Below are 23345 nucleotides of genomic sequence, written 5' to 3'. Positions count from 1 at the left end.
TTTGTTATACAAGAGAGAAGTAAACTATTAAGTTTCAGCCACATTGTTCTATTAATGCTTCTCAGCTTAATCCTTACTGATAAGCTTGTTTTCTTTTATTTGGTTTGCAACACATATTACAGGAAAAGCCACTGATAATAGTAACTTAAAGAATATGATCAAGAAGTTAATTATGAGTTTGTTACAGAAAAAGGAGTACCTTATATTTGTAGAGTGATTTAAATTTCACAAAGCACTTCTTACCTTATTCCTAAAATACATCTTTACCTTCAAGCTGAATTATTTAAAATAGGATTTTTTAAAATAGCTAAAATAGACCGGATGCCGTGGCTCACACCTGTAATCCCAGCACTTTGAGGCTGAGGTGGGTGGATCATGAGGTCACGAGTTTGAGACCAGTCTGACCAACATGGTGAGACCCTGTCTCTACTAAAAATACAAAAATTAGCCGGGCATTGTGGCACACTCCTATAATCCCAGCTACTCAGGAGGCTGAGGCAGGAGAATTGCTTGAACATGGGAGGCAGAGGTTGCAGTGGGCCGAGATTGTACCACCGTATTCCAGCCTGGGTGACAGAATAAGACTCTGTGTCAAAAAAAAAAAAAAAAAAAAAAAAAAAAAAAAAAAAAAAAGCTAAAATATAGGCCAAGTGCAGTGGCTCATACTTATAATCCCAGCACTTTGGGAAACCAAGATGAGGATCACTTGAAGCCAGGAGTTTGAGAACAGTCTGGGCAACATAATGAGACTCCATCTCGCCAAAAAAAAAAAAAAAAAAAATCAATTTGGTGGCACTCACCTGTAGTCCAAGATACTTGAAAGGCTGATACAGGAGGGTCACTTAAGCCCAGGAGTTTGAACTGCAGTGAGCTATGATTGCGCCACTGCACTTCAGACTGGATGACAGAGGGAGACTCGATCTCTTAAAAAAAATAGCTAAAATATATATTCATGTTCCCATGGTGATTTCTAGCTTAGCTGTTTATGTCCTCGACAACAATTCTTAATTTCTAATGGACTGTTTTTCATCAGTCAATCATGGATAATGATTTCTTATGTATATAGAATTATAGCAAATGAAAGAATGCAATACAACACACTGATTATAAACATGAATCCTGGCTGGGCATGGTGACGCATGCCTGTAATCCCAGCACTTGGGGAAGATGAGGTAGGTGGATCATTTGAGGCCAGGAATTCAAGACCAGCCTGGGTAACATGGTGAAACTCTATCTCTACAAAATATAAAAAAGTTAGCTGGGTGTGGTGGCATGCACCTGTAATTCCCAGCTACTTGGGAGGCTAAAGTGGGAGGATGGTTTGAGCCTGGGAGGTGGAGGTTGCAGTGAGCTGAGAATGCGCCATTACACTCCAGCCTGGGCAACAGAGTAAGACCTTGTCTCAAAGAAAAAAAAAGTATTAATCCCAATTAACTCCCAAATTGCTGTGTGACATCAAGCAAATTACATTTCTGCACCTTGATTTTTTAGTTGTACAGTGGATATCATAATGCATATGCCACTTGAGGATTTTGTGAAGTCATTGAAAAAATGCACATGAAGTATTTATCAGAGTTCCTGACACACTGTAAGGGCTGAAGGAGCATTATTGTTTTACCCAAACTGTCTAGTAAAGAACCTTGATATATCAGGGTCACTCAACAGACTGCGTTGCTCCTGCTGTACATCCTTTGCAACTTTCAGAAATCTCAGGCAAATTCAGAGATTAGAGTAAGTTCAGTGGTCCTGAGAAAAAAAGAGAGGCCCAAGGCCAGAATTAGAGGAGAAAAGCTGGCCACCTGCCACAGCTGTCTTCTGGGCCATGGAGGAGGTCCTGGGTCCTGAGCCAGAAAAAGAACTTTGCACACTAGCTGATGAAAGACCGTTTTGCTCTGTACCCATCGTGTTCCCCAGGGCATGCCAGAGTCACAGACTCAGACTACTATTTGGGATTAAGTCAGCCTCCAAGATCATTCAGAGAATAATAAAGACCCTGTGGGAGTCTCCAGGGTAAGTGTGCCAGCCCTGACAGGTGACCAGGGCAGATGGGGAAGGAAAGCCCAGCCCCATGCGGACAGAAATGACACCATGAGAGTGAATGCAAGATGGGTTCCTGCAGGGGCAAGAGACCCTCAGAGAAGCTCATGCAGATAACCATGGAGGCAAGGAGCCTGGGGCGTCTGCTGACTCCAGTAGTGAAACCAGATCAAGGAAATGCCAGGAATGTAGACTTCATGCCTAGCACTAGAAAGAAGCTTTCTAGTGGGAAAGGGTCTGCAGTGAGGCTACAACACCTATCCTGAATTCTCAGGGAGGATACTGCCTAGAAGCCCCACGCCATCACTTACCAGTGGGGTGACCTTAAGTAAGTCACTGAGTGTATAAAATAAGCTTGTGCTCAGCAGTAAGTCTTCTGGAACTGGGTTCAGGCCTGGATTCAATTCACTAGCTCTGTTTACATAACCAGCCAAAGCCTCCATCTTCTCATCCTTAATACGGATATTGTAATACCTGTACCTACCTTATAGTATTGCTCTGGGGCAGCACTGATTGATAGAACTTTGGAGATGACAGTAATGTCTTACACCTGCATAGTCCAACACAGTAGCTACTAGCCACATGTAGCTATTGAGTACTTGCAACATGATTAATGTGATTCACAAACTGAATTTTCAAATTTTATTTCATTTGAATCTATCTAATCCATTTAAACTTAGCCACATGTGATTAGTGACTATCTTATTGGAGAGCTCTAGAAATTAAATGAGGCCAGGTATGGTGGCTCATGCCTGTAATCCTAGCACTTTGGGAGGCCAAGGTTGGTGGATCACTTGAGGTCAGGAGTTCGAGACCAGCCTGGCCAACATGGTGAAACCCCACCTGTACTAAAAATACAGAAATTAGCTGGTGTGGTGGCAGGTGCCTGTAATCCCAGCTACTCAGGAGGCTGAGGCAGGAGAATCGCTTGAACCCAGGAGGTGGAGGTTGCAGTGAGTGGAGATCGCGCCACTGCACTCCAGCTTGAGTGACAAGAGCAAAACTCTGTCTCAAAAAAAAAAAAAGAAAAGAAAAGAAAAAAAAAAACCTAAATGAGATAATGTCCTTTATCACTGTGCCCGGCATCAGGGCTCAAAAACTACTAGTTAGTGTTTCCATTTAGTCTCGATTTCCTCATCTGTGAAATGATCTTAAAGATATAATAGTACCCAAGGCGAGGCCTGGCTGTTCACACCTGTAATCCCAGCACTTCAGGAGGCTAAGGAGGGAACACTGCTTGAACCCAGGCCAACACTCTTATAGCAAATCTATTTTCCTATTGTTGTTCAAGGCCAGTCAGGGCAACATAGTGAGACCCTATCACTACAAAAAATAAAAAATTACCTGGGTGTGGTAGTGTATGCCTGTAGTCCCAGCTACTCAGGAGGCTGAGGTGGGAGATTACTTGAACCTGGAAGGTTGAGGCTGCAGTGAGCCATGTTAGCACCACTGTACTCCAGCCTGGACAACAGAGCAAGACACTGTCTAAAAAAAAAAAAAAAAAAAAGATAGTATCTAATTCATGAGGTTGTTGGGAAGATTACATAAAATATCATGGATATTTTAGCACACTGGTTGGCACATTACAGGTGCTTAGTGATGCGAGTTTCTTTTCTCCTCTAAAGTTCTTTGGCACGAATGAAATCACTGTCTAATAATGCACAAGGCTATTGAGAACCTATAGTGAGATTCTTGGCAAGCAATTGGATTGTTCAGTAGTCACGTGCACATCTCTAATGCTGGCTTTGGCTGGAAAAAAAAGTCTGCTTGAGCAAGCAAGAAAAAAAAATATTGGCAGTGATATGTGCACTACGAGAGTTCCACAAATATGCATTTGGCAGAAGCCTGATTGTCCAGACAGATCACAAACCACCAGGCAACGCACCTGCTAGACGACAGGGAATGTTATTACTGTTATAAAGATATGATTTATGAGTAATCTATACCCCAGGCAAAGACTCTCTTATAGCAGACCTATTGTCCAGACTAGTCATCATCTCTCCAACTGGGGAAATGACAGCACTGATGGAAGAGACAGCAGAGGAGGCCATGGAATTAAGCAAAACGCTTGACCCTTTGGTCCACGGGAGGCTGAGCCCCAAGACAGGAAAAGACGCTGTGTTGTAGCTACTTATCCAGATGTTGCACAATGACTGGTGTGGCAGAAGAAAACAGAACAACTGCAGGTGCGTTGGTCTCCAAAGGAGTGACTGTTTCAGCCTTCTAACAGATAGGGGAATTTTAAGCAAGATCTTGTCTGAAAGAAGTCAGAAAAAGAGAAAAGACATGATCAGAGATTGTCTCAGAAGGAGCAGCTTTGCTCATGCCCCCCAGATCATTCCCAATATCTACTCACTGGTTCTTGAAGGTCCAGCTAGAGACTGGATTCTTTCATTTAAGGATGCCTTCTCATGGGTAAACTGATACAAGATTTGATTCCAAGTACAGGTTTTAACTCTTGGGCTGTGGTGCCTTTAAACCTTAGAAGTTATTTATTATGTTTTCAGATTGTTCCTAAAAAATAAGGAGAGGAACGGCAATAACCTAAGTATATGGAGTCATCGAAGTGATTTGTGTCATGGAGGGATGACATTTGCTACGGAGATGGCAGAAAGATATTAAAAAGGGGACATTTCCTACCAGGGTTGTGCTAAAGAAAACTCATTTATTTCACGGGAGATTATCAAAATGTTGTAATAGTATTACAAAAAGCCTTCTGAGGACAGAATTTGAATTCCCTTCTCCTTCTCTATCACCACCATCACCATCACCATCATCATCATTTCCCTTGCACCAGTCTGCTAGGGAACTACAGGTATGGAATTTATAATTATCATAGCAAATTCGCACTCACAATGTAGGTGTTGTTAGTCTCATTTTACAGATGAAGAAACAGGCTCAGAGGGTATAACTTAAATAAGTCAAGGTCATATAGCTAGTAAGTCACAGAGTTGGGATTCAAATCCAGATATCTCCCACATATGCCCATGAGTTTTTCATTACCAAACTGCCTCTCATACTTAAAAACAAACAAAAACCAAAACTCTTTCTGTCTCTAGCACCCAGCTCTCTGTTTACAGTGGATGCCGAATTCAGCTAATGCGAGGAACTAAATTTTTAGTGTAATTTAATGTTAATTAATTTAAATGGTCACATGTGAACAGTGGCTACCTTGTCCAGTGCAGCTCTAGGCGCCAAACAAGAGAATGTCCTTTATCACTGTGTCTGGCATCCAGACTGAAACTGCTAAACCTTCATTCTGATGTCTACAATTTGTTGAATACAATGTATGGACCATTTCTTCCCGAACATGTTATTTCAATAAATTAATTGAGACCAGACAGTAATAAATAATAAGTTATTCTTGTTTTGTGGTTTTTCATTCTCTCATACTGTTTTACTTCTTTCCATGTTTTGATCTTCGTTGTTTCTTTGTTTATAGCTGCTGTAGTAGCTGTAAACTCTGTGGTGTTAAAGCAAAAAATATTCTCTAAAATAAAAAAAAATATGGTATTAGGAAACATATGAAAAATTATGTGATGATGCACTAACCAAAATCCAAAATTGCAGATATTGATACACAGCAGTATTTGCATAGTGACTGACGATTTGATACTTTTACATACTTTATTTGGTACTATTCGTTAAATTCTGTACATTCTCTACCTATCCCTAAATTCATCAACCTTTTTTTTTTTTTTTTTTTTTTTTTTTTTTGAGACAGAGTCTTACTCTGTCACCCAGGCTGGAGTGCAGTGGCGCTGTCTCGACTCACTGCAAGATCTGCCTCCTGGGTTCACACCATTCTCCTGCCTCAACCTCCCGAGTAGCTGGGACTACAGGTGCCCACCACCATGCCCGGCTAATTTTTTTGTATTTTTAGTGGAGACGGGTTTTACTGTGTTAGCCAGGATGGAACTTTTTTTTTAATGTTCATTTTAATGGTCTCTTCCTATATGTGTCTTTTATTATAGACTACTTTAAATACTCTAAGTCAAATTCTAATTATACCACACTAATCAAAATAAGTTAACCTACAAATAAATGATTAACAGCCTCATTAAAGGAAAGGAGAAACATGGTGATCAGATATTGGAAGGAATTCCTCTTGAACTGGCTTTGGTAGGCAGCACTAAAATAATACTTACTGGGGAGAACAAAGTATACAGATCAAGTCTGTGTTGTCCCAATAGATGAACCAACACAGACACAGAGAATTCAGAGTCAGCTTCACGCGGGAAGGATGACTCCTGTTGACATAGCTGCCCAAGCATCTGGATGGATTGGGGCCAGGGCTCCGGTGTCCCTGGAAGCTTGTCTGCCAGGAGGACAAAGCTGTGGCCCCAAACCTGAAAAAAAAAAAAAGGATCACCCACAGTTTTGTTGTTAACTACCCAAGTTCCCTGACAAATTGACTGTTCCATAAAATGGTTTTGTGGTTTTGTTTTTGTTTTTAAGATTTACAAAGAGGAAGAAAATGCTCCTTTTAACAACTTCTCAGATTTCAGTTTTGTCCCTTTTGTTACATTTCGGGTTATCCATTCCAAAACACTGATTCTATTTCATGTCAGTATCATGAGGGCTAAGAGTTCCTGTGGGCATTATTTCATTTGGTCCCTCAAAAACCTGTCAAAGCTGTATAATCGTTATACATTATTCAAATGAGAAAACTGAGATACGAAGTGAACTAACTTGCATTTAGGTATTTAATTGAACATGTATCTGTGCTCATTGTATGCCAAGCAATGAACTCACCACTGGCCCATGTTACCTCCTTGGATCTACATAACCATCCTAGGAAGTGGGTTTTATTCTATGTATTTTAGAAACTGACAGTGAGAGGATTTAAATAGCATGCCTGCAGTTATCAATCATAGGAAGCTAGAATTCCAGAATTCATGGAACCTATGTCTGTCTAACTCCAAAGGCCTTGGTCTATTTATGTTGACAGTTATGAGGTGGAAGAAATGTATAATTTTTTCTCATTCCATCACTTAAACAACTATCATGCCTAAAATTTCCTGCAGTAGAGGAATGGAGCTTCTTTCCCACTAGCTAGCAACGTTTTGATCTTAATTCTATGATGATACTGATGTAATCAATTACTACATTATAATTACTTCAAATTAGTTCAATATTTAAATAAACATTGGACATCTCTTTGCAGTGTAGAAACTCAGAATTAAATGGAGGCTAAGAACTGCCTTAGAGTTCGTTATGTGACATTGCATAGCTCAAATCATGCTAAATCAAGATTAGAATCGATTGTCCCATCCAGTGTGCTAAGAAGACCATCTGACTGGGTGATAAAGACTGGAAGATCACATGAACCTCTGAGAGTAACTGAATGCAGATAAAAAACTTGGACGTCAGCTGGTTCTTCAAAGTAACAGGCACCTTTGCCCTTTCCCTGCCCTTCGCTCTGCCCTCAGCCCGTCACCTCGGGGCCACTGCAGGAGTCCTGGAGGTTGTGCTGTCCCCAGTTTGGGCCCCCAGGAGCTCTGACCCTGCCAGGCTATGGTGAAAACCTTCCTCTTAATCTATGCTCTTCTGATCAAGAACTCCCAGCAAATCCTTCGAGTAACACAACTCCAGTGGACACCATCCACCTTGTATGGAAAGGAAAAGGTGCCCCATGGCCTTGGCCCTTGCTTGTAACAGAACATCCATTATTTTGTCTGCCTTATAGTAGGGGTACTCTGTGAGATTTAGTTTGATAAAAACTGTCTGAAGGCCACCAGCCTCCTGCATTATGTTCAGGCACCTTCATTTGTCCCCAAGGCCATTTCTCAGGACCTTTTTCCACAGTCATTAGTTATGGCACACAGTAATAAGATTGATATTCTTTTATGGCTTATGGGGATTATTTCTAGAATTCTGAGCTACATCTAACTGTCTCATATCTTATCACCCTCAGCCCAGAGGCTGGCTCCCTGGCAGCAAGGCAGGCCCTTAATTGTCCACAGGCTACCATGGTTCGCCCCATGTCAGAGCCTTTGCTACATCAGAGCTTCCTCAACTTGTGAGTCTGCTGCCAAAATGCCAGCTCCATCCTTCCTGTTAATGTTCAAGGATCTACTTCCACTGTGTCTCTTAGTTCAAATTCCCTAAAAGGGTTCATCTGTGGTTTTATATTCATTGCATTGGTAGGTCATAGGTCATGTGTCCACTCTGTTCCAATCATCTGTGGCCAGTGGGTAGCAATGTGCTATCATATGGCATTGAGGACTGTCCCTTTAACAGGAGCAATGGGAAAAGAATGTTCCCAGAGTAGAATGCCATTGGCAAGGTAGACATTTCAGACAATCTACTATGAAACTGTGTACAATCAAATTACCTGAACATTTGTCAACCTCACTATTCTAAAAATGTCATTATTTTAGAGTTTGTATTTTGCTTGGGGTCTCAGTCTTAGTACTGAGCATGAGGTTGGGGTATGGCTATTCGATACATGTTTGTAGGGCAAATGAATAGATGAAGTAACAGCTTTGAGCATGAGTAGAGAGATGGACATAGCACTCATGAATGGATAGACAGAGTCTCCATAGCACAGTGGTGGAGCACATGAGCTCTACAGCCACACTGCTTGGGCTCAAATCCTGGCTCCACTGCTCCCTTGGCAAGTTGGCTAACTTTTTTTTTTATTTTTTGGCTCAGTTACCACATCTTAAAACAGGAATAATACTACTACTATCCCCATAAGGCTTCAGTGACAAGTTAAATGAGTTAATCCATAGAAAGCACATAGAATAGCACATGGCATATGGGGACTTCTCAACCAATTCTTGCTATTACTGTTACTGTAACTATTATCATTGACGGATGAAGTCATAGGGCAGGATGCATAGTTAAAAGACAGACAAAATGTGACGAAATGCCTTATGAAAATCAGAAACAACCTTGAACTAATGACAAAGAGAAACAAGACAGAAAATTGTTCCCAATATCAGAGGAAATATAAAACTAAACCTGCAGCTTACTCATCAGAGGGAAAGAAAATGTTGGAGAAAAAGTCACGGGGGAAAGTGTACCTAGGCTGGCCAAGTGTGGTGGCTCACGCTTGGAATCCCAGCACTTTGGGAGGCCAAAGTAGAAGGATCACTTGAGTCCAGGAGTTCAAGACCAGCCTGGGCAACATAGTGAGACCTCATCTCTACAAAAAAATAAATTACCTGGGTGTGGTAGTGCATGCCTGTAGTCCCAAGCTACTCGGGAGGCTGAGGCAGGAGAATTGCTTAAGCACAGGAGCTTGAGACTGCAGTGAGCAGTGATTGTGCCATTCCACTCAGCTTGGACAACAGAGTGAGACCCTGTCTCTAAGAAAGACAGAAAGAAAGAAAAGAAAAAAGAAAAGAGTACCTAGGCAGTATTTGTGTCCAAGATGCGTGTCCAAAGAGCCGGTAATTACTTCCTTGAACAGGACAGTGCAATGAAACCAATGTTGTTGCCTGTTTCCATCAGTTCATCTGTCCCATGGTGATGTTCGTCAGTATTTCTGAGGGGACTCTGAGTTTGTTAAATGCAGAGGATTAAGAATACAGACATAAGCAAGAGGACTTGGTTAGGATTCCAGGCACATTCCAACTACGGAGACTAGTCAGTGTCGATTTTGTGAGCCATAAAGGACACTTTGTTGCCACGGCCACTGGGCACAGTGGGGCCCAGCTGAGGGAAATCTCTGGGGGCCTGAAATCCAGAATGTGGTCTGATTGCTGAGTCATGAGCCCCAGCACAGGCCTGAGTCCACCTGGAAGAAGGCGCCTCTTCACTAACTGGCCTGCCCAGAAGGGGCGTCTTTCTGCAAGTTTCCCTCCCAGAGGGACCGTCTTTTTCTAATTAGCACAGAGGCCCATCAGCGCTTGCAGCAGCCCCTGTGTGCAGCCCTGGGAGGTTTTTAAACCAACTGCAAGATAAGTTGGTTTTCAGGAAGAGAAGAGATTAATGGGGCCACGGAAAGATGGATGGGAGCTTGGCGCTGCCTCTGCCTCCCCTCACACACGCTGTGGCTAGCAGTGAGGCCAAGGGGAATGACCCTGAGTCGAGTTACATATTTTTCACACCTCCTACTAAAACTCAGCAAATGCTTGACTTGCTGTTCCCAGCACAATTTTTCTTCCTGCAAAACGTGTTGGGATTATCGCTTTTAGCCACATGTGTGCTGAAAGTATTTTGTAGGGGCCCCAGGGGCTGCAACTGTTCAAATCCCTATCCTTGAGAGGGAGCTTTGGGAGGCAGGGACCCAAAGTGCCTGTCCGAGAGCTCCCCCATAGAGGGCTAGCTCCCACTAATTAAGTCCAGTTTCCAAGACTGAATCAAAGCTGCCATCCCAATGATTTTGAGTCAGGAGGTAAAATACAAGTTTCAACCCCAACACCTTCCCCTTATCCATCTTCTTGAGCCATTTCAGGACATTGGGTAACGTATGACTTTTCTTTAGTCAATTCGAGATATTATCTGCTGAAATAGCTCTACTGGTATGAGAGGGAGGTTTCAAAATATGTAACAGATGCACAGCTGCCACCTGAGATGATGCATTATGAAGTCGAAACTGTCATCACCTCCCCCACCACCCCTACCCTCACCCCGAGCACATATTTGTTCATGTGGTTTACACCTGCGAGACTGTGGGATGCAAGAGAGGAATCCGATTACTGTTTGGGAGACAACCCCATTTCTAAAACCGATCCATGTATCTTTGTTTCCCTGGAGAAGCTTGAAATCTCTTGCCAACTCTTCTTGTGGCCTAGCTGAGTTAAAGCTCCAGTCTAAGTTTTCTGGAATTTGGTACCAGTGACTAACTCTGAGGCCATCATCCAATCAGCTTTATGATGTCTCTCCATCTCAGTCTCCCCATTTGTATCCTGCCAGGAGGGCAGAGCAATTTTTCAGTGCCTTCAAAAGTAGGTGCTGTTGTGTACTCTGGCTAAAAGGGAAATGGAGAACTCCTGGCCCATGCTCATCTGAGGCAAACAATGACTTTGTTTCACTGTATTTAGGGGGAGGGTTCCTGCCACTGTCTGATAAAAAATACCCTCTAAGTCAGTAAGTACCAGCAACAAAAAAATAACTCCTGAGAAGACAAAGACAAGCAGAAGCTATGCCAAGAAGTTGGCATGGGCAGGCAAGAGAGACATAATGAATGTCTGCTCAGAGAGGGCCCTTCTGCAAGAATACAAATTGAAAGAATTTCTGCTCACCAAGACCCTTGCACAGTTTTTAATTATATGTTGATATATTCACTTGATTAATATTGATGTACTCCACTAGATTTTAAACTTCGTGAGAGCAGAGAATCTGTTTTGCTCCTCATTGTATTGCTTATGTCCAGCATGGTACCTAGCACATAGTAGGTGCTCAACAAATCTTTTCTGAAGGACAGAATACCCCCAGAATATAAGCTGTACATCTGAATAATGGATCTCTAGAATACACTCCCCTTTCTCTACGGAGGGAACTCTGCCTGCAGAGATGAATGTGAGGCAAACTTAGTCATACTAATTCAAGCCTTTTTTTTTTTTTTTTTTTTTTTTTTGAGTCAGAGTCTCTCTCAGTCACCCAGGCTGGAGTATAGTATCACAAGCTTGGCTCACTGCAACCTCCACCTCCTGGGTTCAAGTGATTCTCCTGCCTCAGCCTCCCGATTAGGTGGGATTATAGGCTCGTGTCACCATGACCGGCTACTTTTTGTGTTTTTAGTAGAGACAGGGTTTTACCATGTTGGCCAGGCTGGTCTTGAACTTCTGACCTCAAATGATCTGCCTGCTTCAGCCTCCCAAAGTGCTGAGATTACAAGTGTGAGCTACCGAGCCTAGCCAAGCCTTTGTTATTTTATACACAGGTTGGCAAGTGCTACTGATCACCATGGAGTCTACTCTCCCAGTCTGGGCTCTGCAGCTGCACCCATACTGCAGCTGAAGCACTTCTTAAGCTGTTCTTATTCTTCACTCCTGGAGGAGAGGCAGGAATTCTTGTCCTTGGCTTTGTAAGTTGCTACTTCTCATCAATGCATAGGTTTTGTGTGCTATCCTAGATGGGTCAGTTGAGGATCAAAGTTTACTAGTTGTGTTCGTTGAGAGTCCCAACACATAAAGTCATGTCCTAGGCCTCCCTAAAGCATCTTAATTATGCATGTAGTCCCAGCCCTTCTTACACCTTTATTAGCCTATGAACCTAGAATTTGGTTCATGTCTGTTCAATCCTGGTTCCAGTCCCATATACCCCTTTCTGTTTATCTATGTCAGGAGAAGGGAAGTTAGTGGCAGGACCATCTCTGAAGAACTCACAAGATATTCACAACAGCATTGCAGGTTGGACTTTCCTTTTTCCCTAATCAGGAGATAAAAATAAGTGTTTGAATGAGAATGTCAATAAACACAGAGGTCAGAAGTTTGACTTAGATGCTCAATTATTAAGGCAATGAAGATAAATGTCTCAGCATCACAAATGTATTGAACACTCATCCACCTACCACAGGGAGTTCCACCCAGCCATAAGCCATTTCAAAGACTTGTATCCCAAAGGAGAGAGCAAGAAATTGATGTATTTTTCACAAACCGTGGACAGAGGGATGAGATTTTAATTGATGCTTTGCTTTGTCCTTTTGGTTCTCTATTCTGACTGCCTAGTGATGAAGGATCCTTAGTTTTGGTCTGTTGAGGAAAGTATCTCACTGTAATAGCAATAATGATCAGAACACCAGAAATGTGGACTGCTCGAAGCAGCACTTTGGATCACATTCCCCAGTTCTTGGGGCTTATAGTTGACTAGCCCTCTTCTTGCTTCCAAGTTTGCAAAACTGCTGGTAGCCAAAGTGAAAAAGCAGAACCTCACATTCTTTTCTTAGTGAGCACATTGGGTAGTGTGTCTTTACTCAGACTATTTCTGCCTTCCACCCCCAACAAAACATTGGGAGGTGCAACATGTTGCTAATACCTCCACTGCAGAGCAAACATCTCCATCCCTCATCTCGTGCACACGTATCAACACACCACACTGCAGATAATCGAACAACTCTAAACCCATACTTTTGCAAGTAACACATTACCTTAAGGAGGATCCAAATTCTGAAGTCTTCTCCCAGTTCTACTTTCACAGAATAGAGGGGTATGATGTTAGGTGCAAATGGAAAAATGAGACCTGGCTCACTGCTTAGGTTTGCAAGAATGTGTTTACTCCTTTCCTGGCCCAACAGCCACAGAGTGCTCTGTTGTTGCCTACATACTCTGAAGAAGTAGATGCTCATCAGATTTAATAAAATAAGAGGAACATAATAGAAATTATTTCTGCTTTGAGTATCACAGGACTCCAATAATTTTTTAAAATTCAAAACACAACTATTTATTAAAAGAACAAAACATGATTACGAATGATTTTTAGGTTAAAGATGAGCTACAGTTTAGAACAATATCTAAAGAAATTCCTAGAATCAACCTAAATGCCCATCAATGAAATTGTGGTACATATACACCATGGGATACTATGCAGCCATAAAAAAGAAAGAGATCATGTTTTTTGCAGGAACATAGAACTGGAGGCCATTATTCTTAGCACACTAACACAAGGACAGAAAACCAAATACCACATCTTCTCACTTGTAAGTGGGAGCTAAATGATGCAAACACATGGACATATAAAGGGGAACAACAGACACTGGGGCCCATCAGAGGGTGAAGGGTGAAAGGAGGAAGAGAATCATGAAAAATAAGGCGTTGTAGGCTTAATAAGCTAGGTGATGAAACAATCTATACAGCAGACCCCCATGATACAAATTTATCTATATAACAAACCTACACATGTGCTCCTGAACTTAAAAGTTAAGAAAAAAGAAATTCCAACACAGGGATAAGCAAGTTCCTTACTCATTAGTCCTTGTCTAGTATTAATCATCCTGGTTTCTCCTAAACTGGAGTATGACGTTGCTCATCTCAATTAGACCCTTTAATGTTAGAGTAAATGATTACTGGGCCATATAGATAGATCCAGAAGAGTAGAGAGCAATTTGCTATTAAAAGCCTTTGCTGGAAGTTGCTTTCAAATTTTCATTGCTTTCTTTCCCTAACTAGCACATGAATAAGTCCCTTACATGACTGAAAAGGCAATTGAAGACCTTACTATTCTTCCTGAATCCTCTAAGGTTAGCTCTTTCTTACTTTCTCTTTTATACCGGTTGCACAACCCTTCTCCCATAAACAGCATGAATGGCCTGGTTACCTTCGTTCCACGCAGAAGTGGCTCCTCCTTATGTGCTGTGGAAAATTGCCCCTTGCTCTCCAGCACTCTGTTAATATTAACAAGTGGTCTCCATAACAACTTCTACTTCACAACCAAGATATAAGACTGTTTTCTTCTTCGAAGGGATCAAATCCCCTTTCTGTGATTTCATATTTTTCAGAACATGATTTTAACCTACAGGGTTGCTGTTTCACCAATCCAAATGTCTGGCAAAACTGAGCAAACTTACGTTGTTTAGTTTTATATGTACATTATATACCATATATATGTGTAGGCTGGGATAAGAAGTGAACAGTATGTTTTCAAAAACACCCCAACATTTTAATAAAAATAGTCTCCAGCCATATTTCTTGCGGGCTATCTTTGTTAATGTATGATTCTAATTGGGCAGTACTGGATCTTAGTTTCCTCATTCATACAATGAGGGGCTTGGACTAGATGGGTGGTTTTCAAACAGTGTCTCTAGAGTGACAGGATTTCACACGCATATTCTCAGTGGCTACAGAGTGTGGGGTAGAGGGATCTGGGGAGCTGAGTGAGCAGAAGTCATAGCTTCACATCCCGACTTCACAGAGGAAATCTACTTTTTATGTGTTTTATACATGAAGTTTCTAAGTAAGATTTAATAAAATTAAATGCTTGTAGCTTAACCATTTCTTTGGAAACCACTGGCCTACGTCAGCTCCAAATTTTGTCATTCTTGCTCTAAGCTTTCAAGAAACTGATTAAAATTTTAGTCCCCGTTATACCTCATTGGTATAGACCCTGTTAAGGTCAGAGTAAATTAGGGTGATGGAGTAGAGAATCAGGAAGCATTGGAGACCTGGATTTTAAGCAGCAACGCTTCAGAATCCTCAAAGAAATTCAGTCCAGAAAATAGTGATGCTTACGTACTAAATATTTGTAGTTGTTGGGAAAAAATAATCTTGTGCTGCTCAAGAAATCAACCCCAAACCTCCTTAGCGAACATTTTTACAGTTGTCAAATCTGAACACCAAGGATTTAAGGTGCTTCCAAGTGAGAATGCTTAAATTTGTCTGAAGCTTGAAGCATTCTTCTACCTAAAGGAAATACAGTGAGATGTCAATTATGTATCAGACAAAATTCCCCTGCCAATTAAAAATAAATAAATAAGTAAATAAATAAAAATAGAATTTTGGATGTTTGAGGTCAATTTTCCATGTGGTGATACAACAATCTGTTTGCTCAGCTAGCTCAGCCTTCTCATCCCTGGTCTCAACCTGAACACACAAGGCACTGCATCCCCCAGGCAGCCCACCTGGGGTCCTTTTGATCACCAATTGGCCCTTCACACTTGTTCGGCCCTTTATAGTAATAACTGAACCCTGACCTCTAGTGGCAGGAAAGAATTAGCAAGAAGAACAATGGGGTAGTATCTGAATTCCTAACTAAGGGAGGTTTCCTGTGGTCCATGGGTCCTATGTGGCCCAGTTGCAGAGGCAGCTAATCTGGGAAACTAGTGACACACAACAGTGAGTAACCTGTAAAATTCCCAGTCTCAGGGACCTCAGATGTCACCATCCTGGCTCCACTGAGAAGGTGGAGGTATAATCCTAGCATGAGAAACTTTTTTTTTTCTATTCTAATAGGACTGACCCACATGGGACTAAAGGATAGGAGTTGAGGATGGATGGGAAGGAAAACATATTCATTATAAACCAACCTTATATACAAGGCAATGAAATTTGCTTGATAATTTTAGAAAAAAAAATTTCCTTCTTAGGGGGACATAAAGCTTCATTGGAAAAAATAGGACCTGTTTCTGGTAACAGCATAAATAATTCCCACAAAGATAATGTTGAACAGAAAGAGATACAAAGAATATATGCAAAATTCTAATCATACCAGGTTCAAATCTAATCTCTGGTGATAGAGGTCAGGATCGTGATTAAAGGGTGTATTGACTGCAAGAGGACATGAGAGAGCTTGCAGGGAGAATGGAAATGTCTTTTGTCTTGACCTGGTGTTAATTCCACAAGTATGTGCATATGTGAAAATTCCTCAAGCTGCACATGTAAGATTTGTGCACTTTGATGTATGTAAATTATGCTTTAACCAAAAAAAAAAAAAAAAAAAAAAAAATACAATAGTTCCTGCTTATCCACAGTTTTGCTTTCTCTAATTTCAGTTACCTGAGGTCAACTCTAGTCTGAAAATATTAAATGGAAAATTCCAGAAATAAACAATTCATAAATTTTAAATTGTACAGCACACCTTTCTGAGTATTGTGATGAAAGTGCCGTCCTTCTCTGTCCTGCGTGGAATGTGAATCATCCCTTTGTCCAGTGTATCCACGCTGTGGACACTAGCCATCCTTAGTCACTTAGTAGCCATCTCGGTTATCAGATAAGCAGATCACAAGAAAAAGAAAGGTGAGTACAGTAAAATAAGATATTTTGAGAGAAAGAGGAAGAGAGAGAGAGAGAGCAGGAGGGAGAGACTTCATATTATAACTTTTATTACAGTATGTTGTTATCATTGTTCTATTTTATTATTAGTTGGTGTTAATCTCTTACTGTGTCTAATTTATAAATTAAACTTTACCATAGTTACATATGTATAGAAAAAACCATATAGGGTTTGGTACCACCCAAGGTTTCAGGCATCCACTGGGTATCTTGAAATGTATTCCCTGCAAATAAGGGGGGGGGGGTCTACTGTAAAAAAGTACCTGGCACATAGTTTGAACTTTCTAAATATTAATGAAATGAATGAATTAAGTGATATTTCAGCCCCATATTATCACCAAAAGAAAAGCGACTGGTGCCCGGTGCGGTGGCTCACACTTGTAATCCCAGCACTTTGGGAGGCCAAGGTGAGTGGATCACAAGGTCAGGAGTTCGAGACCAGCCTGACTAACATGGTGAAACCCCATCTCTACTAAAAATACAAAGATTAGCCAGGCGTGATGGCAAGTGCCTGTAATCCCAGCTACCCACAAGGCCGAGGCAGGAGAATCGCTTGAACCTGGGAGGCAGAGGTTGCAGTGAGCTGAGATTGTGCCATTGCACTCCAGCCTGGGCAATAAAGCGAGATTCAGTTTAAAAAAAGAAAAAAAAAAGTGACTGGTTTAGAGAAGAAATAGGACAAAGAGAAAGAGAAGAAAAAGGAAAAGAAAAACAACAGTCTTTTAGAAAGAAGATATGGAAGAAGGTCAGGAGAAGAGAATAAAGAGGACAAAATACGAGAAGGAGAAAGCTGGACCCACGTGAGGATAGAAATGTTTTTCTCACACTGGTACTTTTCCCTGTGGTTGCCCCTGAAAACTATTCTCTATTTAGAAATAGCCTTTTAGCTCTTAGGAAAGATTTAGTCTTTTTTTAAGGTTTAATTTCAAATTTTCTTTCAAAAATATTTCTTCATAAAATTTTCATTTTGTATGTTTGTTGTTTTTGTTGTTGTTGTTTGAGGCGGATTCACGCCATTCTCCTGCCTCAGCCTCCCGAGTAGCTGGGACTACAGGCGCCCGCCACCAAGCCCGGCTAGTTTTTTGTATTTGTTAGTAGAGACGGGGTTTCACCGTGTTAGCCAGGATGGTCTCGATCTCCTGACCTCGTGATCAGCCCGTCTCGGCCTCCCAAAGTGCTGGGATTACAGGCTTGAGCCACCGCGCCTGGCCTCATTTTGTATTTTTTACAGGAATGACTAAAGTTGTAGCTTTACACTTTGAGCCATAAGTTGTCTCAATTGTCTGTGAAATATATGAGCCATTTCCTGAAAGATCATCTATTGAGCACATATTTATTGAATACCCAACACGTGCCAGACCCCATGCTGGCTGCCAGGAATACAATAGGGAACAAAGCGACCGAAACCCTGCCTGCCTGATGCTGCCACTCTTAGTTTCCTGTATTTATTCTTTAAAGACACTGGCATATCTAATTCACAATATCTAACAGCTGTCTTAGAAGCCATCATATCCCTCTTAGCTGTTTTGTTTTTGTTGGTGTTAGTTTTAATTAAAGTTAGGTGTTATTTTGTTTGTTTGGTGATTGGATATAGAGGTAATAATAATAATAAAGCAAGAACACTTCCAGAATATATAGGTTAACTATTTTTTTTCCAGTTGTCAAGCTGCCCTTAGTATTCTGGCTCTTGCTTTTCTCACACTATAGCCAGAGTGACCCATGAGGAGTGAAGTTACGACTCGAGCTCTGCAGCCTGAGCAATAACTTCTTATACTGAACAGAATGACATGAAGCAATAAGCTGGACACTGGATGTGGCCTGCAATACTCACCCCTGCCTCCAACTGTCAATAATTAATAGCCATACAAAGTCTTGAAGACCTTCAGTGACAGTCTCCTTCCTAGTATGATGCAAGTAATAAATATAACAATAGCAAATCTTTGTTTATCATATGCTATTATTGTTTTAAGATATATATATATATATTTTTTAATTTACAACAATCCCATATAAAGTGGGTACAGACAGGGAAACTGAGACACAGAGAGTAAGTGGAAAAACCAGAATTTGACCAAGCAGTCTGGATCCAAAGTCAGCTTTCTTCATATAACCTTATCAATCAAGAAGATTTTCATAATTTTATAAAATCAATGTGTACAGGACAGAGAACAGGGGATTCCTTGGGTTTTAGACTTCTCCACTATCACTTACTAACTCTGTTAACCTTAATCACTTGACCTCTTTGGATCTCAGTTTCCACATTTTACTTTATTTTATTTTATATTTTATTTTTTGAGATGGAGTCTCGCTCTTGTTGACCAGGCTGGAGTGCAATGGTGCCATCTCGGCTCACTGCAACATCTGCCTCCCAGGTTCAAGCAATTCTCCTGCCTCAGCCTCCCCAGCAGCTGGGATTACAGGCGGATGCCACCATGCCTGGCTAATTTTTTTGTATTTTTAGTAGAGACAGGGTTTCACCATGTTGGCCAGGCTGGTCTCGAACTTCTGACCTCAAGTGATCCCCCCACCTCGGCCTCCCACAGTGCTAGAATTATAGGTGTGAGCCACCACACATGGCCTAGTATCCACATTTTAAAATTGAAGGTGTTGGTCACTTCCAGCCTTTAATACCCTTGAGCTTGAGGAGCTTACATTTCAAGATGCCCTTAAATATCATTCAGCTGTGATTTTACCTAGATGATGGAATAATCTGGAGAGCTTTGAAAATATATAGAATCCAGAGCCTCATCCCAGATCAACTGAAACCAAATTTCCAGGGGTAAGGCCACAGATTTTTGTTGTTTAAGTCTACCCAAAGGATTCTGATATGTTTTAGAACCATTGAATTAGTTCAACTTCTCTCAGTGCTTGTGTCCTCTCCGTATCATTTTTTTCTTAGAAAAAATGTTAAACATACAAAAAAGTGGAGAGAATATAACAAACCCATCACCTAACTTCAACAATTATCGACTCATGACCAATCCTATTTCATTTTTATTCCCACCCACTTCATAGATTTCTTCGCAGGTGATGGTAAACCTGTTTCCCTTAAATACCTCCAAAGTTGGAGGCCTCACTACCCCCAGAGACGGCTGGTATTAGTTAGAGTCCTTTGAACTGAAAATGACAAGAAAACCCAATCCAACTCTAGTTTAATTAAGAGAGACCACCCTTTGGAATGATACTAGGGTATTTCATACTCTTCAAGAAAGAACTGAGTGACAGAGTTGTGGGAGAATAAGAGGACTGTGAGATGCAGGAATATCTGGAATTCAGAACTCAATGATTTTCTCTCTGTTTTCCATCTCTCTCTTTTCCATCTCTCTCTTTTCTCCTCTTCTCTCCTCCTCTTCTCCCTTCCACTTTTCTCCCCTCCCCTCCACTCTACTCACTTTCTCCTTTTGATGAGAAACTCTTCTCTAGTTTTGCCTCTTAGAGCTTAAGCCACAGGCAGCACGACTGTTCTTCACTCCCAGATCCCATAATCCCAGGGACAGGGCTCTTTGGTATGGCTTGGGTCAGATACAGTCTACAGTGTATTCCTATAATAGCCATGAGGGTGTGGAAAGTTATTCTCCAGAAGTTGGGGTGGAGGAGATAAATATTCTGGCACCCATCATGTGTCCAATCCATCGTATTTTTAGATCTGACTATTGAAAATGTCTTCTTGTAGAAGACCAATCCCTCCCTCTGTCAACCTCCACCTCTAGGTTTCTACTCCACTCTGGAAACACACAGACCCTGTCTGTTTCTCTTTTCATGTGATTTGAAAACAACTATGAAATCCCCATTTAATCTTCTCCCCCCTAGGCTAAACAGCCCTGGTTCCTTCAACACTTCCTGGCCTAACATGATTTTGAGCCCTTTCTTTGTCCTGGTCATTCTTGTCTGGATGGGATCCAGTTTGTCACTTAAAAATTGGCACCCAGACTGAAGGCAATAAATATTCCAGATGTGGATAGGCCTGCAGAGCCAAGAGCAGGGCTAAGCAAGCCCCATACACCACACACATGTGCACATGTACATTGTGGATACAACATTGTGTCAGCACCACTCCAGCCTGCACTCCTCCTCTGGAACCTTGAAATTCTCAGCTCAGGCCAGGTTTGCAGTCAGCTAAATCCCAGCTCTCTTCATGGGAACGGCTGTTAATCCAGCAACCCCTCCTTTTCTTCAATCTTTTCCTTGAACTCAAAATATTGATTCCAGGTTTTAAATCTATCTTGTTAATTTGGCCCGATTATTCCAGGCCATCAGAACCTTTTGGAATCTTTATTTTGCTCTCTCAAATATTAGTTGTCCTTCTCAGTTCTGTCAGCTGCAAGTGTGAGAAGCAGGCCTTCTTTGTCTTCAAGTCATTGGTAAATGGTTAAAGAAAACCAGTCAGAACCCCAGGACACAGGAACATACTGTTAAAGACTTCCTTCTTATTAATGTGGCACCATTAATCAGCTTCTTTTGCTATGATGATTCGTCACTGTATAGAACTACAAGTCCACAATTCCTTATTTACAGTTCTAAAATTTTAAAATAAATAAATTAAAAATCCCTCTCTTCAACAAAATACTAGAAAATCAAACCAACAGCACATTTAAAGGGTTATATGTGATGACCAAGTGGGACTTATCCCAGTAATCCAAGAGTGGTTCAACATGAAAAATAGTGAAGGTAACACGCTACAAAAAGGAAGAACATCTCAATTTTTTGCAGGAAAACATTCAACAAAATCCAACACCTTTCCAGGATTAAAATCTCTCAGAAAACAAGGAATAGATGATAACTTTGAAACATAATAAGGAGTGTTTATTTTTAAAAACCACAGCTAATATCATATTCAATGGTGACAGACTGAAAAACCTCCCTTCTAAAATCAGGATGCTTCTTTTAACCAGTATTATTCAATATTGTACTTAAAGTTCTAGTCAGAGCAACTAGATAAGAAAAGAAATAAAAGACATCCAAACTGGAAAGAAATAAGTTAAATTGCCTTTATTTGTAGATGAGACAGTCCTATATATAGAAAATTCCAAAGGATCTATAAAAAAGCTGCTGAAGCTAATAAATTCAACAAAGCTGCAGAATATAATACTACACATATAAAAAAAGTTGTTTCTGTATAGCAACAATGAACAATCTAAAAAGAACATTAAGAAAATAATTACATTTATAATAGTGTCAAGAATAAAATATCTAGGATAATTTAACCAAGGAGGAGAAGGGCTTGTATGCTGAAAATGATGGACCATTGATGAAAGAAAGTAAAGACTTAAATACATGTGAATACATCTACGTTCATGGATTAGAAGATGTAATATCATTAACATGGCAACACTACCAAGTGCTCTACAGATTTAATACAATCCCTATCAAAATTCCAGGAATTTTTGTTTGTTTCATTGGTTGTTTTTGTTTTTGTTTGCAGCAATGGAAAAGCTGGTCCTCAAATTTATATAAAATTCCAGGGAGCCCTGAATAGCCAAAACAATCTTTTAAAATGAAGAACAAAGCTGGAAGACTCACACTTCCCAATTTCAAAATTTATTACAAAGCTATAGTAATCAACACAGTGTGGTACTGGCATAAATATAGACATATAGACAAATGAAATAGAATTAAGAGTCTAGAAATAAACCCATACATCTATGCCAATTAATTTTTCATGAGTGCCAATTGCAGTCAATGGGGAAGGAATAGTCTTTTCAACAGATGGGACAGGCACCACTGTGATTTCCATGTGCAAAAGAGTGAAATTGGACCCCTTTCTCATGCCATATATAAAAGTTTACTCAAAGGGATCAACAACATAAATATAAGTACTAAACCCTAAACCTTTCAGAATAAAACCTAAGAGTTAATCTTCATGATTTTGAACTTGACAATGAATTTTTGGATATGATACAAAAGTCTAAATGACAAAAAAAAATAGATAAATTGGCCTTTATCAAAATTAAAACATTTGTACATCAAAGGATATTATCAGGAAAGTGAAAAGACAAACTACAGAATGGGAGAAAATATTTGCAAGTCATAAATATGATAAGGGTCTAGTCTCTAGAATATACAAAAACTCTTACAACTCAACAAAAACAAACCCAATTAAAAAGTGGGCAAAGGATTTGAATAAACATTTTCGAAAGAAGATATACAAATGGCCAAGAAGCATTAGTCATTGGAGAAATGCAAAGGAAAACCACAATGAGATACCACTTTACAACCACTAGGATGGCAATAATACATTTTAAAAAACACATAAAGTAACATGTGTTGGTGAGGATACATACCTCTTGCCCCACACATGCATAAGACCCCCCATTATCGACATTCCCTCCAGACTGGTACATTTGTTATGATTGATGAACACATGACACATCATAATCAACCAAAATCCTTAGCTTACATAGGGTTCACTGTTGGTGTTATATATTCTTTGGGTTTGGGCAAATGTATGGTAACGTATCTGCCATTATAGTATCATCCAGAGTATTTTCACTACCCTAAAATCCTTGGTGCTCTGCTTATTCATGGCTTCTCTCCCCCGCACCCTAACCCCTGACCACTACTAATCTTTTTACTGTCTCCGTCATTCTGTTGTTTCCAGAATGGCACATAGTTGGAATGTCATACAGTATGTAATCTTTTCAGGCTGGC

The 23345-nt window shown here is 40.6% G+C and overlaps 1 protein-coding gene across 1 annotated transcript in view; it reads right to left on the bottom strand.

Moving 5' to 3' along the window:
• CFAP418 (cilia and flagella associated protein 418) overlaps positions 1–23345 on the bottom strand; it is a 1191950-nt gene that overhangs the window by 521230 nt on the left and 647375 nt on the right. The window lies entirely within an intron of this gene.

Source organism: Macaca thibetana, chromosome 8 (assembly GCF_024542745.1).
Source record: "Macaca thibetana thibetana isolate TM-01 chromosome 8, ASM2454274v1, whole genome shotgun sequence".
Lineage (NCBI taxonomy): Eukaryota > Metazoa > Chordata > Mammalia > Primates > Cercopithecidae > Macaca > Macaca thibetana.
The sequence above is the reverse complement of the archived record's forward strand: the minus strand, read 5'-3'. Positions and strand labels throughout refer to the sequence as shown.